General features: G+C 35.7%; 1 long non-coding RNA gene across 1 annotated transcript; it reads left to right on the forward strand.

Annotated features, from left to right (window-relative positions):
- The first annotated feature begins 633 nt into the window (after positions 1-633).
- LOC127060172 (uncharacterized) lies at positions 634-16,954 on the forward strand. Its single transcript, XR_007778871.1, has 2 exons — positions 634-11,805; positions 11,861-16,954. It is a non-coding gene; the product is annotated as an uncharacterized LOC127060172 (long non-coding RNA).
- Positions 16,955-18,465: the final 1,511 nt, after the last annotated feature.

Raw genomic sequence — 18,465 nt, forward strand, 5'->3', positions numbered from 1 at the left:
ACTCATTTTGGATGATAAATATGAGAGTAACCACTAATGATTTTGACTCACTTCTGATTTCCTTTCAGGGCTTTCTCCTTTTATTTTCAGGCTTAATCACTGCTATTGTAGAAATATTTGCTGTTTTCACAGAAGTTCCCAAAGGATTTTTGACTATGACTTGGGTGTGTCCTGTTATATATGATTGATCCACCTATATATTTTGCTAATTAACTGCCAGTCAAGTACAAATCTTCTTATTTTTTTCCAAATATAAAATACACTTTTTTCCTGTCATGCTGTGCCACTCTTAAAATTGTGTTTGAGGAATTTCCCCAATCTTTATTTAGATATGCTCATCCTGGTAAAAGATAAAAAAATATAATTTTGGTAGATAAACATAATAGGCTTTTAATTGTTCTGCTTTTATTACACTTAGTATCTGAATTTAGTGCAAGAATGTAAATCTTTTCCTGAGATGCCCGGGATCGTCAGGTTTCCATATTGAAAGTACTTAGAAGTCCAGACAAATTTCAGCAATTTTCTGTACTCTGAATCTAGAGTGAATGTTCTTTTTCCACTTTCAAATGTTTAGAAATAGTTTCTTTTTCTTTTAAAAGTCATTATCTTATTTACTTCTAACAGAATACTTACCTAATCACATAGTATTTACTATGACTTCTCAACAGCATGTGTGCTTCTGCAAAAGTAAGTAATTTATTTCTAGAGTAGAGGCTTACTATTAGTCTGATTATCTTAAAATTTTCTTAGAATAATGTGTGAAAAAAGCTTTTTCTGAACAGAAATTGTGGTCATGTATAGCTTACTTTTGACCCATTCTAGTGTAGAAAGCAAGCAAATTTGTTTCCAATTTTTCATAGAGTTAAGTTTTAGTTCAATTTATATTTTTCATAATCCTTTTCACATGTTGTTATCTTTTAACTGAGTTGTATTATTGCCATTTATAATATCAACCCAAATAAGTGTAAGGAATAGAGGACACAAAGGAAAAGTAAGAATAAACAACTTACAATCTTAATAATTCTTAATTAGCTGCTACTTTGGATCCTTTAACCATGGTGATAATTAATGTGGAAAGCTCTGGAAGCCTTGGTAAGCTAGCTTGATCATCTGAAGAATGCCGGTACTTATTAGGGAAAGTTCATGATTCATACATCAGGATTAAGCCAGGAGAATCTTGTGACCTAAGCAGCCTGGCTCTCCTGTGGTAAAAATGGGATTTTCTTATCTTACAAAAAATGATAATTGTGACAGACAGGACACGTTTGGCTTAGGGGTGAGCAACACGCGGGCTGTAGGAAATGGCTGGTTTGGCACATTGCTGGTACCATGACAGAAATACAAAGTTAAACTGCAGCACACAAAGTGTTCCACAGAGATGAATCAGAACATTTCTGAGAAATGGTAGTGAGGAGAATTGTAACATGAAATGTGTGGGGGGTTTGTTCTCAACGTCTGAGTTAGCCTTAAGAAATTTTTCATAATTTTCCTGATTTCCATGGCATCTAAGCACTTAAATTCAAACACATGAACATTTATCACAGTGTGGTAGGTGGACGATTCTGGATGTAAGATTTGGAGGCATGACATGAAAACTAATCCTTTGTCTAATAGTAAATATTGACTTGACAGAGTCAGTCAGCTTCAATACTTCAATCTCCACAATTGAGTTATTTATTAAACTTTTGATATGTATGTTTGGAGCCTTGGAAAAAAAGGCCTTTGAAATATGAACAATAAGGGATTCACAGTGAGCACATTGCAAACCAACTCACTGAGACAGTCACAGAAACACACTATCCTTTTGCAGGGCTCATTGACATAAACAATCTTGGTTATATTTAGAAACCTTGCCACCTCTATTCTTCTCTCTTTTTTTTTTAGTGCTCTCACTGCATTTGACAAATTGAAGGGGGAAATGGAGGTACAAAAGCTGTAACCTAAATCGTCACTTTTTAACTGGAATCTGCAGTCACAAGCATGAGAAAAGTAAAATACATATTGCTTTCATTTCTTTTTAAAAATGAATTAATATCAGCAGGCAAAAATGTAATCATTGTATGTAACTGATGATCCTCTTGGCTTTTTTTAAAACCACTCTGGCAAATTCCTTATAATTCTCAATGCTGAGATTTCTAGCAGGCATTTGAGGGTTTCAGTGGTAGCTTTTGTGGGAACCACAGGGGTGGGGTCACAGCAAACTCCTTCCTGTGCAGTTGTGTATCATACAAAGCAGTTATAAGGAATGATGATGCAAGGGACATACACAGACAGGCCACTCACTTTAATATTACATCAGGGCGTTGGTTTGAGTTCTGTGGAGGAAATACATTTAAAACTTCATGGAAAGAGATGATTTGTAGGAAAAATTTTCCATCGTTACACTGCTGTGCTTAGTCACAACATCTCACAATTATGTGTATTTACACTTTCCTTTTCCATCCTGTTGAGTTGTGGTTAAAATAAAAAAGTCACACCATGAAAACTCTAATCCATAGCAGTACATACAGCAAGTTCCAGTGCTACTATAAATTATATCTTTGGGACTATTTACTAGAGATGTTTTATTTACTAGCATCTATTCATGTAATCAGTCTAAGTGCCAGAAGGTGTCTGCTACAAACAAATGTCGGCCCTAGAAGTTTTGTGAGGATTATATAATCTTTCAAAAATCTGTACAGTTTGTATTGGGAAAACGATTTAATTAATATTTTATTCTCATTCCAAAGTTATACTCATTATGAATATCACAAATGTACAGAATATACATAATCCTGGCACTTGCACAGACATGAATCACCTCACTTTTCAACACAGAATAGAACATTTTACCCATAAGAAAAGAATAAGCAAAACAAGAATTATGACAAAATTTAGATTTTTAAAATTTTCCCATAAGCATTGTAAAACAATAGCAAAATATACTTTTATTTCTTTTCAGCTGAGTAAAAAGAATAAAAATTCCTCAGTTCTACATGGCATTGTATCCAGGCAGTCCTGTTTCTCTGTGGAGTTCCATCACTGAATTATGTTCAATGAAGATTACAGGGCTCCGTGCAAAAGCACAGTTTGCACAGGGAAGAATAACACATTTATATATAATAAAAAAACCCCTACTTCTACAATGTTATACAGGTTTAGGATTTAGATTTTGAGCCAAAGCCTATACTGATTGTCTGCTTCTTAATGGGTATTGCCACTACCCAGAACTCAAAATTATAAAGGATTTCTTCATAATAGGAAATGGGCTGAACAACTCAATTTTACAAATACCTGGAAAATAGAGATTGTGGTAAAAACAATACTGCATTTTGCTGAGTTTTACCTTGTAGTATTTATTTTGACAACCTTTAAAAATTTGATGTAAGTAACTGAAACTCAGTCTTTATCAACATTTTAGGAATGCGGTGTATGGACTCTGTAAATTCCACCAGTGCCCTTAAATTCCACAGAGTGGGGTTCCCTACAGAGTGCTCTGCAGCAGGCTTGTATCAGGAAACAGCTATTTGCTTAATCTTTTCTAAATAAATGTAACTTGGGCATTTTTGTTAGCAGTAGTTAATTTGGACAATCTCATTCTAATGTGTCTTAATTAGGAGAAAACCCATTTTTCCCAGCTATAAGTCATTTTAGATGTTGAACCAGTCCAGGTTTTCAAAGCTCTGACATTAGGCTGAAATGCATTTTTCAAATGGAGCAGATTTCATTAATGACAATTAATGAAAATGATTTCAATAATGACAATTAAAGTCATGTGGTTATTTAAATATACTTTTATTTTCAGAGTATAAATATTTTTGCAGTGAAATTATAGCCAATTCTCTCAGAAAATTGTTGTAAAGCTGATTTTCTTGTAAAAGCGAGAGAGATTTCTGCATTATTTATATACTCCTACACATGATAAATGGTGTCAGTGCTGTCTTTTTTATTAGCATGTCTTTCCTACAGTATTTATGACATTTGAGGATTAATAGTATTGGCTGCAGTCAAGTGCAGAGAGCACCATGAAGGCTTCTCCTATGTATTTTAACTAAACTCTTAGGCTAACAACTGAGTTTGCCTTTTCCAGTAAATCCTTAAAAGATTTTCTATTGCAATTTGTCCATGCTAGTAAAGACTTGAGGAATTCTGATGGAATTGTGTATGTGTACTTCTTTGTTTTCGTGAATAAGTGGTTATCACAATTAATTCAAGCTAGTGAACATTTTGCCAGAAAACTTCAACCCAATAATTGAAAGATCTTACAGTGAACTATAACCACATTGTTTTCTGTCACTAACCACTAGTGATTCATGTAGGTCATTGTATGAAAATGTGATTTTTACATTATTCATTCTAGTCAAGCAATTGCTTATGGATAAACCTTATGCTACAGGTAAAAATCCATTCAACAATAGGGAGTAAGGGTTACATTAATAATGGGTGTGTGTGAAGAGTGTTAATATTGAGTGAAAATGTACATTTGTATAAATGAAACATATTTGTTGTGCAAAGTGTGAAATAACACCCACAAGCAATACTTTCGAATGTTAGTTTTAAGGACAAAATGCAGTTTTCCTAGATAATTTCTAGATTATGCTACTCATTTGACAGTGTTCTGCAGCTCAAAGCAAGTACCTGAGATGTGTCTCTGGGATTACATCACAGCAGCTTTTTAGTTGGTCCAACTACTGGAATAATGCAAAAATAATTTTCCAGTTATCATGCAACATGCTTTTTTATATGAAAGTCAAGTAATCTCCTTCTTGCCTGAAGTCACAGCCTGGCCCAGGCAGTGTTTGCTGTGAAGAGATGTACAGATACATAGCCATGGGGCACTGCCCTCACACACACAATTATTCATTGCAGAGGCATCTCCCACTGCACCAAAGGAGCCTGTTTAAATGTGGAATTAAGCGTAGGATTTATGGTGAATTTGTTGTGTCCTCTCCTCCTAAACCAATAGGAGTATTCCAGAGGAATGAGTACAAAGAAATTGCCATTAGTAATATCTAAAAAGTCATCATCCTTATTTATTCAGTGTGTTAATCCAGCTTGTAGAGTCTGTGTTCCAGAGAGAACCTCCCCTGGGACAGGCACCAGCCATTTGTATCAACCAGCATTTCCAGTCTCCAATGTTTAATCACTCTGCATTTAATAGGAGAGGGACCTGACCCTTCCTGTTCAGTACAGTTGTACGAATTGGGATTTTAGTTTTATGAATATAGCAAAACCCTTTCAATTTGGTACCTAATTAGGTATGAAAAGGTTAGCATGGATAATTCCTTCACTTTTGTACTGGTTTCACAGACTTCAGACTTACTAATTCTCCAGATTCTGCAAGAATCGTGGCCAAAATCTCTTGAAGTTTCATGTTATTGCCTGTCACCAGTACTGTTTGCTTTGTTGAAGTGAAACCAAAATCAGCTTAGGCACACTGAATATGTTAAAGGGAATTTGGTCTGGGCTTCCAGTTGATTTAAAAGCAAATCAGCCTATTCAAACCAAGACTCTTTTCATAGATTGAGATTTGGTTTTTAATTCACACTGGTTTCTGTGACACTTGTAATTTATAAAAGTGATTTTTAGGATGAAATATAGAAATAGGGACTCAGGATAAAATGTTCTGTCAAAAGAACATTTTGCTGTATTTCATTACAAGTAAAATGGTCTCACAAATCTACTTATTTAAAGTACATTTGTGAGACCGTAAACTTATGCTTGTGCAGATCAGTTTCTGATTTCAAAGCCTTGTAGAGCTGTCAGATAATAGAGACACCTGTTTCTGCTGGGGTTTTTTTATGACTCATACCACAGGGATTTTTACAACACAATGTTTAGTGTATACTTTTATACTGTAGAAAGTTTTACCAATATGATAATAATGACATAAAATCTTAATGCCAGTAATTTCACAGAGACAATTACTGACTGTTTTGTCATTTAGACTTTATTTTTTATCATGTTACTTCCTGTGAGTTAAATGTCAAGTTGCTTTATTTTTTTATGTGATATTAGCCTTGTCTAGTTCAATTTAAAATGTGTTTATAGGTGGAAATTACTTCTGCATGATAAATGCATTATGTTTTCTATATTTATGCTCAATTTATTTTGTCATTTAGAGTATCTGTAGGTTGCAGATTTACAGATTAAGAGATCTGTGCAGTTTATAAAGTGGTGTCATATATAGAATAGGCAGCCAAAATGAGACAATATTAGAATACTTTTTTTAAGGATTTCTTCTGATCTTGTATGTAAGAAAAATAATGTGCTAAAAATAATGTGCTGACTTTTCATTTTTTTAATCCTCTAAGGAACATAGTGACTTTAAGGATAATTAATACCTCCTTACTTTGGATGTCCAAAATCTAGGGACCATGATAAACAAGAGGACTATTTATCAGTGAAGAGTAATGGTACTGTCAAGGAGTTATTCATCCCCTCACATGATAAGCCTCTAAGGTAGGTAGGACTCAAAGAGGAATTTGCTGAGTTTTGAAAGATTCTACTCTGAATCTGGATTTACCTAAAAAACCAGACACCATCCTTAGGGGGGTTAAGCTGTTAAGTCACCCTACAAACATTAAAACATGGGTTTTATAGAAAAGAGGTATTGCCTTTGCATCTCCTAAAGCAAACCACAAGTGTGTATATGAATATACACACCTACATATATACACACTGGTTAGGTCTTGCTCCTTAAATGATCATTTGTTGCTATGAGGCAGAACCAGGTACAATGCATTTGCTGCATTCTGAAATGTTTGCTCATTATTTTAATCACTTACATTTAGACCTTGGCTAACAATCGATATGGCTGTAAATCTAAAAATTAAGCAGAAATAGATAGTTCATTTATAGGACTACATATCATGTACTTCCCATATTATCAAAAATCATTGAATAAAGATTTATTAAATTTTTAAAATTTGTTACTTGACTAAGAACTAAAGTAGTCATGCCCTGTAGGAATGCTTTCTAGTACTCTCCTCAGTTTATACTCCTCTGTAAAGAACTTACCAGTCAGCTCTGTAGTATTTTTTCCACAGAGAAGGACTGTAGTCTTTTAGTTCCATTCATCGTTACATTCCATTTGCTGCTTTACTAGGACATCCTGGCTTAGGGCACACAGGATTACAAAGTGTTCCAAGTATTGTAACAGGAAAGTAATACATTCACAAAAATTCTCATTAAAGTCCTTATCTTCAAGTTACAAAAGGCTTCACTTTTTAATGATTAAAACCCACATACTGAAGCAGCACATACTTAGAGAATGATTCTGACAGTACTTGGGTTGCATGGATTTGGGAAGATCCTCTCTTTGCTACCCCATTCTTGTGCCTTGGAGCCCTTTTACTGCAGTAATAAATACTGAACTATTACTCAGGAATATAATATGTGTTTAGCAATGCCTAACTAACACATCTCTTATTAAAACAATTTCAATATGGAAATGTACAGTTTTAAATGTAGAAGATCAAATTATATTTGGGGTTGTACAAGGTGAGTAAGGCTACAAGTACAACTAAATAGCACCTTTGCATGAAAGGTGTTATTTATTTCTTGCAATTTATATATTGCAAGAATTATGTTTGTTTCATAATAATCTGTAAGGATTCTTAATTCATACTATATTACTTTTAAAATTCAGAAGGAACTCCATGTAATTCTAACCACAACTGGAATACATGATGAAGGAGCAGAATAAGTGCATTAGCTGGGCAGCGATATATATCAGAGCTTGTTGGGATGAATTCCTGTGCAGTGCACCACCTCCTAGCCATTACTTCAGAACAGCTTCTCCACCTCCAAGTTCCCTACAACACATTCTGAAATGAGGAGTTTCAGAATCAGGTCCTGCTTCCAATATGCATCCTCCAAAAAACAAACAAACAAACAAACAAACCCCCTGCTGGCCTATTGTTTTAAATGAAGGGGTCCTTGAAGTGCCCTTGTAGATTACTTTTGCAATGATGTGTGAAACCCAACCCAATCTAATAGAGCCTGATTTAAAAAAAAAAAAAAATCTCCTTTGGCCAGGAAAATGAGTCTAAAGTGCTAGATAAGTGATCTTTTATGATATACAAGCTTTATTCTACCGTAAACATTGAATCTGTCAGACCCAATGTAAGACAAATGTTATCAAACAATATTCCTTCCATTTTATCTTCATTTTATTAGCTCCTTACAGCACAGACTAAGCAAAACATTCTTAAACCTCAGAAGACAAATGCTATCTGTCTGTTTTCTGTTTTCTGCTTGCCATATGTGATCTATTCATCTTAGGAAATACCCTCAGCTAAGCTGGTGTGAAGTTGAAAGACAGTTGATTCTTTAAGCAGTGTGATGCTCCTGTAGGCAGCCAGTCAGCTCATCTGGGACATTTCTCCTTGTTCCTGCATTCTCACAGGTTACTATTTATGATACAAGCCTGCATAAATTCCCATAATGATCCATTAGTAACCTGCTTTCTTCATGCCACAGTCAAGGTACAGTAGTTTCATAAGATGTGTTACCTGCTGATTATCACGATACAGACTTTGACAAAATCTGCTGATTGTCACACAAAGGTCTGCTGCTGTTAAATACCACACCCTTTGAGGAATTTCATTGCACTGCAAGAAGCTTTTAACTTCACAATAGACTTAAATTGAAATGTACACCTTATAGACCATCTTCTCAGACTGCTCATGTTCTGAATCTTAGAACTGCTCTTAGCAGCAGTTGCTTAATAGTGGAACTGTCTCCTATACCAAGAGACCTCTAATTTTAGTGTCCTGTTTTATAAAGGCCATATCCCACCCCTGAATTTACATGTATGTCACTGTCTGGTCTGTTGTCTAACTTTTACTATTCTAGACTGGAGAACCAGAGGAAGCCAGAATAAGCAAATAAATATGCGAATTTCATAAATAACTGAGTGAAAAATAATTTATTAAATTATTGAACTTGTTTAGTTAATGGAAAATATGTAACATGCCAATAGCAATACTTCTGTGCTATTAGCCTCAGAGTAGTTCAGCTTCAAAAATAGTAACCCCCAGTCGACTAATATTAATATGGCAAATAAATATGCTACCAAGAAAATTTAATATTTTCAAGGAAGCCAAGCATCTGCACATAAACAATTTCTGCCTTTTAGCAGATTGTGATTTAGTGTCTAAGAATACAGAAGGGGAAAAAGCAATTGCTCTTTCTCCTTCAAAACAGACAGGAGTGTGTTTACTTTCATCAAATATCTGAATGTGCGACACTCTGTCATGAGCATTCAGTTGTTATAAAACTTTTCATTCTTTTCCATAAACATCCTGCACATGCATCTCCCATGACTGTGCCCTCAATAAAGGAGGAAGGAAGCCCTGAAAGACTGTCAGTGTATTCAGTCTGAGCTCCCAGTGGGAAGCCAAGGCAAAGGACACAATTCTTATACAATGGGCAAAGGTACCTACATTCCACAGTGCCAAGCAACCATCAAATCCAGAAGTTCCTAGTCCTTACCCTTGCCCTACTTCAGGCATCTGGGAATCATTGAAGTCTTGGAAATAACTGAAAATATTACCTGACTGGATGCTGATCACATCTTGCTAACGTGTACATTTAATCTTATCCTAATTTTCTTGTCCCTTTTACCCCATATTGTGAGACAGGATATTAAAGTAAGTTCTTATGCCTTTGACAAAGTGTAACAGTATTTGCCAGACAAAATGTCAGAATTTTCTCCTAGATGCGTTGTTATTATTTCTCTAGAGCCATAAAAATTGGCATACCACAAATGTCAACGGTGCCTTAAAGTCTGTCTTAGTGGGGGAAAGGAACTATAGCATAGTAAGAGAATAAACCCCAAAATTTTTCTAAAATAATTGTTCAATAAAACAAATTATACAAAAAAGTCATTACAGATATAGGCGTCTTCCTGCAATCTAGTAAGACCTTTTTGCTTATGTTTTTATCATCTGTGATTTAATATAGCCACATTCAAGTTTTGCCAGTACACTCTGATCCTACATTACTGAGTTATCTCTTTGTTTCTCCTTATTTATATTATATTGCATTGCCAAACTAAAAGTGCCATTTGGGATGTATGGCAATATTTGTTTTGGCAGATCTTAGTTCAAATACAGATTTGGTAACAATATCAAAAGTCAAACACTATCAAGAGTAAAACACTATCAATTTGTTGTAAGGCATGTATGCCTACATCAGAAAAATAATCAGCAAAAATTTAATTAGGCAACTGCTAAATTAAAGGATACTTAAATACACTGTATTTAGTTTTCAATAACTACAACAGACAAAAACGTGGAGACAAGATCTCAACATCTACAGTTAATGTGAAAAGACACCAAGCAGAAGAGACCATGTCACTAAACCAAATTCTGCCTGTTGTGCCATGACTTTAACAGAGTTCCTTGTGAGTGTAGAATTCAGTCTGCTATATCTGTACCACCTGAAAATACAGACCCACAGAGCAGTGGTGTAAGTTTACAAAGGAGGCAGACACATTGAGGAATTTACTACAAACAGAAAGAAAAATTATCTATAGCAATGAAAGCTCCAGTCACTAAGAATAGAAACCCTTTTTTCAGCAGAACTGTTTTTGGCATTGACCAGTCATTTTTCATTTTTCAGCAGCACATCAGAACTTTCTACCATGTTTATCTCTTGTTCAAATGAACTAATAAACTCCTGATACAACTCTTAATACCCCTTATCAAATTGTCACGCATGGCAGTGTTTGTTAACTTGCAACAAGAAAATGTTTATCTTTTTGCTACAGTCAAAGCAAGCAGCAGAACTGAAAGTTGATGTAAGGAGCAGCTGGCAAGTGGCCTGAAGTCTAGAAACTTTGCTTTACTCTTATATTTTTCAGTTCCCATGGCTTTTCTCAGCCCAAATTTTTCTGTATTCCTGATGCTAAAGATTGGCAATAATAATTTACAGCCTAAAACATAGTCCAAAATCAGGTACAGCACCTTGACTTTATTATTTGTTCTTTCCAACTTTTTAACACCTGAGTGTTAAATGCATACATCAGGACTGGGAGATGCAGAATCATCATACAGAACAAAGTCCCTGTCTCCCAAATATATCTTAAACTCCATGTTTTTGCTGTAATACTGCAATAGTCTGGTCCTTTAGCATAAAACAATTATTTTCAAGTGCTCTGTAGGCAGAATAGGAAAATATATTTTTCTGTTCTCCATAAAAAGATGAAAACTTGTAATAATGTCAATATCACCCAATATCGTGCTTCATTAGAAATGTTTTGGTTTTTTTTTTTTTTTTTTTGCAATGTGATAAAACTTGCTATTACAGGAATTGTAATATACTCTGTGGATTTGCTGTTCAAGGATATATACAATATATAATACTCTGCTGGTATTAACTCCTAGAGAAATCAGATAAAACTGTCTCATTAAAGCATGACTGTTTTGTTTGCCAACCAGAGTTGTAGGCAGATTTTCAGTTCCATTAGTAACAGTGATAAAGGAAATTCTCCTTGCGAGTTGGTTGAGATGAAACTCAAGACGCAGCAGTTCACCATCTTTGCTATCTTGTGGGTGACATCTGAGAAAAAGTCAGTGAAATGATAAAATAGCGGTGACAAAAGTGCAGTGTGCTGTGCCTGCTGAGCAGCCGCAGCTGCAGCACAAAGGACAGAGGCGCAGGGCAGCCCTGCAGGAGCGACCGGGGTCCCCCAGCTCCCGGGGGCTGCCAGGCACGGCCCCAGCCCCGCCGCATCTGGGGTGTGCTGGGACAGCCTGCTAAAGGTGGCCTTTGGGACACTGCCTCCACACTGCGGTGTGCTGGGACAGCCTGCTAAAGGTGGCCTTTGGGACACTGCCTCCACACTGCGGTGTGGGGGGACAGCCTGCTAAAGGTGGCCTTTGGGACACTGCCTCCACACTGCGGTGTGCTGGGACAGCCTGCTAAAGGTGGCCTTTGGGACACTGCCTCCACACTACAGGCACGGCCGGGTCCTGCTTTACAGGAAAATCCAGAGGCTTGAGCAGCCCAACTGGTGCCATTTTTCCACTGACACAGCCCCCTCGGGGATGTTTACAAGGGCTTTTATCAGGAAATTGCAGCTGTGGCTCCGTCTTTACTTACCTCTAGTTTTGGGTGGGTTTTTTGACTTCTTGGAACGTTCTGTTTATGAACTAGATAATCTGGAAAGGAGGAGGTAGGAGTGGAGCTGGCACAGAAAGATAGGGTGTGTTTAAGGCCAGAGCTGACTATTCCAGATCAAAACACATTCTGGAATCGGGTGGCAGCTGCATTGCTCCCTCTGACAGGTGAAGTGCTGGCACATGCCACCTGCCTCACCTGGGTTCCAGTCGGGGCATTTGGCAGCTCTTTGTCACAGGTCAGAGGGCAAATCAAGGCCTGGACCTTGAAAGCAGAACCTCCTGCTGAAACATTCACCTCCTGCTCAGACTGGAACCAGAACTCTGGATATAGTTTCATTTCAGATATGTTTGAAGAAGGGATTTGTTTCCCTTTTTGTTTTAGACACATCCAGAGTCTTAACAGAATAAAATGGTGGCATTCTGGTACAAATTAAAATAAATGCATAAAAAAGGATTTTATATGAATTATCAAAATATTAAAGCTAGACTATTTGAGCATGAGCCCAGATTATATCACAAAGTCCACGTTTGATTCAGACTACAGTCTAGGGATCTTGTGGGCTCACTCAGTTCTCCATATTGCCAACTTCAGTCATGGGATGATTTTGTTATGGATTGTTCAGCACTCCAAAATGACTAGCACAGATTCTCTGGATTCATATAGGAATATCTTATTGCTTCCTCTGAATCAAAATTAATCTGCTGCAATCTTGTTTGGTATTTACACTGTTCTCACAGCAGAGATCTCTAAAAGCTTCAGACAGTACTCATAGCAAGGCTGTAGATTTTGCTTTTAAAGGAATATACAAAATACAATCTGTCATTGGAAAAGTATGGAAAATTTTGAAGTGGATTTTCCTTAAAAAAACCCAAACCCCAGTGTCAACAAAATTAATTTTGGCTAGGAATTCCAGTTTTTTAGTAAATTATAATTTACTAAAAAACTGGGTAATCTCACCTATTAAGTCTAACTACTGAATAAATTAATAATCTCCTAACATTTCAGCTTCTATTTTAATTTCTTAATTATAAAATAGGCCCTATCTTGATGAAAGTCTGATTAAAAATATGTGGTTTCTTTTAATGATTTATATTCACTTTCATTGATTCCTTGTGTTGCTAAAGTGTATATACACAGTTTTCTTCCAGCTATAGCTGAAATTCTGTCAGCCATGGACTTCATAACTGACATTTGCACTTGTTGATAATATAGTGATAAAGATCCACTTTAGTCAGAATCTTGGCTCTAATTATTTAAATTTGGGAATAAAGTTGTATATATTCAAAAGTTAAGGAAAAATAAAACCATTTAAACATCTTTAATCAGCCATAAATGGCAACAAATTAACAAAGTCTGAAACAGTTTAATGTAATTGAGAAATGTGATAGTAACCATTTATTCATGGAGCTTATTTTTGTATGCACTTCTGCTTCCATAACTAAGCATTCAATGAAAAGCTCCATTGCAGGTTGTGATGAATCGTTCCTTCCCCTTCTGGCCACATTCTTCTGCTTTATTCTGTATTTTATATGTTATTCTACATTCTATATTCATTCTGTTTATTATTCTATAGACTTATTTACAATATGTGAATAGTGGTTTCTTTCTTGCAGTTGCTGCTCCCTTTGCTATAGCTCTTCCCTTTCCCACCTCTTTCTCTAGCCCACTGTGGAATTAGGTGGCTTTATCTGAGCTTTCCTGAGCAGCCTCCTTGTGCCACAGCCCAGAGCTGCTGCCTGTGCTCAAAGCCTGGCTCTGGAGTCACCTCCCCCCAGGTGACAGCACAGGAGCTGCACAGGGACCCCTCAGAATGGACTGGAGCAGAACTGACACTGTCTTAATTTGGTAACAAACTGGATCTAACACACTGGAAGTGAAATACCATAGCAAATAAATAAAAAAACCCACTATTACAACGGATCAGCCAAGGTCTGTATTCTGAATAATGTTTTAAATAGTCTACATACAGTTGAGGCAGTGTTCAAAACTTGAGATAAAAATGGGTTTATTCAATACATAAATGAGATTAATGTCTCGTATTCAGTCTCTTTAATAATTACATGTCATTTCTTCTACTTTTGTTTCTCTGTTATGAGACTGTTGGTAATCAAGAATATTATATATAATAAAAAACTAAAATTTTGTTAATGCTCTTCCATTTTGTAAAAGAATCAAAATATTCTCTCTTACTCATTTCTTGGCACATAACAAATACTTAATATCTTTTCCATTGTGGAAATTCTACTCAAAAAATTACCTACTTGCTACTGTTCTAACTTTTAGAGCAATTTGCTTGTTCCTGTTAATGTCTCTTGGCCCCACAATTAAAAGAAACTAAAATCTCTAAGATGAGGCTAATAAAAATATCTGCTTACGTAATATTTAAGAAAACAAACAGAGAAAGAATATTATCTTTTACAAAATGTTTGACACTGAAACCTGCTCACAGTCTACTCCCAATGTGCTGTTAGCTGCAGTGGACATTTTTACAGATGAGTTTTGCAGTCCTTCCTCTGAGGCTATATCAGATCCAAAGATTTTTGTGACATACTGTTTCATACCAAATTATTTAAATACTTAAAATAAACAATTTGAAGGAAGTATTTGAATTCAGAAATTTAAGTACACATCTCAAACCCTATGCTTGATTCCATTTTCTAATGCTTATTCTTCAGTAATAAAAATGTATAAAACAAAATTAGTTATATGTTATTTGCTGTTGTGTGCTTTTTTAAAAAAAACATTTTCTTTTAGATGGAGAGTCTTTACCTAGGAGTGTCACTTGGAAATCAAAAGAATGCTGAACATACACCTTGGCATGCTTAGAATAAAAACATGCAAGAAACTCTAGTGAGTTTTTGACTAATGACTAATATTAATAGTTCAATTAGTTTCATACCTTGTAAGTAACTGTAATTATAAAGGCTGGATAAGCCTCAAGCCAGTCTGTGTTATACCTTCCATTTATGTCAGAAGGTGCTAGGCATCAACTTGTGATCAGTAGTCCAAACAGGAGTGCTGAAATATTGATATGAAAATTTCAAACTAATGTAATGACTGTTTTCTATTCTCTGTCTGTACATTAATTTGAAATGCTGTTGCATCTTGCAGTGTTTTGTGTTGAAGGATATATTCCAGCATGTTTTGACCTGTGAATACATAATCGTTCAATACTGCTCATTCTATCCTTCTAGAAAGGAATTTTCTTGTTACTGTAGTATTTCTCTGGGCAGCAAAAGTTCTGAGCCTCAGTCATATCAGCAAGGCTGATTTGGGACCTGTTGGACATGACTTGACCTGTAAGATTTTGCTGAGTGAAAAATGAGACACATTCCTACAGCAGAACGAAGAAAAGCATCTCCCTGGAGATTAAACTTTTATATAAAAGTGGTATGGTGAATCTACCCAGTTAGTTTTTTTCCTATGTTACCAAATATTTTGAAGGGTATTTAAAGATATTAGCAGACCCTGTCAGAGGGACCATGTGACACCCTCTATAGTTTATGTTAAATGAGTCAGTGAAGTCAAGAGTACATTTAACACAAAACAGTGACAGTGCTGTGTGTGCCCCACACTCGGCTACTGAAATAAATGTTACCAGCACTGCACGTGTCAAACTGATGATGTATTGCTCTGCAAGACCAAGAGAACAACAAACCATGTTTACATGTGTATGTTCTGCCTTCTCCTTCCAGAACCAGAAGATGCAGGCTCCAGGGGAACCTACCAGCCAGCAGGAATAAGCTGTACCTGGGACATCCCTGGCCATCTCTCCCTTGCTGGGAGGAGCCACAGGGCAGGACTGCATTCCCAATGGACTGTGCCTTCCTCAGAAGCCTCAGCAAGAGGTACTGCCACACAAAGACCTTCTGAGTTGAGTAAGCATAGAATACCTGACAACCCACAATGTCTTCTTCAGGCATAATCGTAAGTTTATTTTGAGACTGTATAAAATATGATTTTAATATTTTGGTGCATTTAAATAAATGTACTGGACAGATCTATGCATTTGATAAATGACCTGATGTGTGTTTCCAAAAGCAGTAAATATTCTAAGTGAGGCTCACTTACAACAGTCATTTGAGTTAGCCTGCAAAACATCTGTCATATTTTCAGATACATAAATGCTAAATTCTTACATAAAAAGTTAGTTGTACCAAAAAAATCAAGCTCTCACTCTTAAGCCAAAACAGACCCCTCTTCATAATCCCATGCAGTTATCAGCATGTCCCTTGGATTTATGACTTATGACATTTATTTACCAACAGGTGGTTGCATATCTTGCCATTTATATTTTAAGCAACAGTAAACACAACTAAAAATAATATAAGACAAGCAAAATAAAACTCAGTGGTGTTTTTAAAGTGTTTTTAGAGAAAAGCTGTATTTATAAGCTAGGTCTTCAAGTAGTTCTCACCAGGCCCAGCAATACAGAAGAATACTGCAAGAGCAATAAGGATTTTTAGGGGCATTATGATAGTGTAATGGAAACACATCTGCCCCCAAAAGTCCCTCATTTTCCCTGCGGTTAAAAGCCATGCAGGAAGTGGTGAATGCTGTGGAACATCAAGAATGAAACTATAAAGAAAAGATTTTTAAGTTAGAACAACTTTCCAACAATACCTCAGGATTTCATCATTTTCTGTTAGTCCACTGGATGGTAAAACTGTAGTTTTTCAAGGATCCTCTAATTCATTAGCTCTGGATGTAGAAAATGGTTCTGTCCATGCAATAAAGTGAATTTTGAGGCAGCTATCTTAGAAATACTATTTTAAAATACATTTTGCATGAAGACAAGACAGGACAAGTTTTCTTCTTTCAGCTATCAAAAAAAAAAAACAACAACCCACAACCAAAAAAACCCCATCAAAACAAAAGCCCAGGATAATCACGATTAACTGTTGCCCTGCATTTCTCATTTTCAAGGATACTTCGTGACAGAGTGAACATTAGTTTATAGAAGAAAATTTTACATAATAGAATTATAGAATCTCTTTCATTTTAAAGAATTTTGAGATATTTTCCAATTAACTGTCTAGGCAGTTTTCCATACATACAGAAGGACCAGTCAGAGTGAAAATACAAAGTGGAATCCCAGTTTAGTAGGCTGAATTATCCATATTTATAAATATCATTAGTAAAACAGGTAGCACATTTGAACTTAAAGTTATGCCCATTCAATTGGCATGCCCAATGAAAAGTTACTATTTTAAAACAATCCACACTGCATAGCACCTAACAGGCATATTCTTCACAGATTCTTGTAGTACAAAGCATAAAATATAACAATAATATTGTTGAAAAAAAGCAATGCTCAGTTCTTCACGTTATTTACTAATATGTTCTGTGTAATACATTTGCCCTTTGTTCATGTTAAAATATGAAAAATTAACTAAATTATTTTCTCAGGTTCCAGAAATTTTAACATGATCTCACTTGCATTTTTTATGGATGTAAATCCAGTGAATTCAGTGGAGATACTTCTGACTTAGAGCAGTATCCAGGCACCTACTGACAGAGGTGTGTGTGCTTTGTGTGATTTGAAATAGGCCTTTGATTACAAAAAAAATCTTTAATACAAACAGCAGCAGCATCAAAGCAGAAAGCCAGATTTTGCTGACCATAAACCAGAAATTTTTAACAGCAGCAATGTGTAACATCTAGAAATGCCCTTTCAGTACAATTACTGCATTCACTTATTTTTCCTGATACATGTGGGCCAGTCCTGAAACATCCTGAAATTATTATTCTCACCTTGTCCTACAACCTTGCCTTGCCAATACATGCCTTGTTGTAGATGACAAAACACATTTTATATCTTTTGTGCAGGCTCTGTGTGTTCTAATTCTTATCCTGACCTACAAATGAAAATCTTTACTTAAAAAATTTGTGTCTAGGTACTATTTTATATTGGTTCATATAGAAAGGCCATGATTGCAGTAAAAGATTTGGACTGTCTTGACTGAAGCTGAGATATTTCAAATAGAAAAAATACTACTTTTTACTGTTGAATTCTAGTCTCCCCCATTAACAGCTCAATTAAATTTAACACTATTAACTGAAAATATCAAAATAGTTTTGTTTAAAAGTTTTTCATTTATATCAACAATGTAAGTATTCATACTAGTAAATCAGATAGGACTCAAATTTTTAAGACTTCTTTTGAACTGAGCTAGGAGCAGGTATACTCCAAATCGGAAAAAAAAATCCAACAAAACTCTGGAGCCTATCTGTAAAGAATTACGATTCCAATATTTAAAAAAATGTTGGTAATTAAAGAGCCTTATATCCAACAGGGAGTCAGAGATCGGGGGTAACCTCCTGCAACCAACTGCTAATGTGTAGTCCTGTCAG

Source organism: Serinus canaria, chromosome 14 (genome assembly GCF_022539315.1).
Source record: "Serinus canaria isolate serCan28SL12 chromosome 14, serCan2020, whole genome shotgun sequence".
NCBI classification, from domain to species: Eukaryota; Metazoa; Chordata; class Aves; order Passeriformes; family Fringillidae; genus Serinus; species Serinus canaria.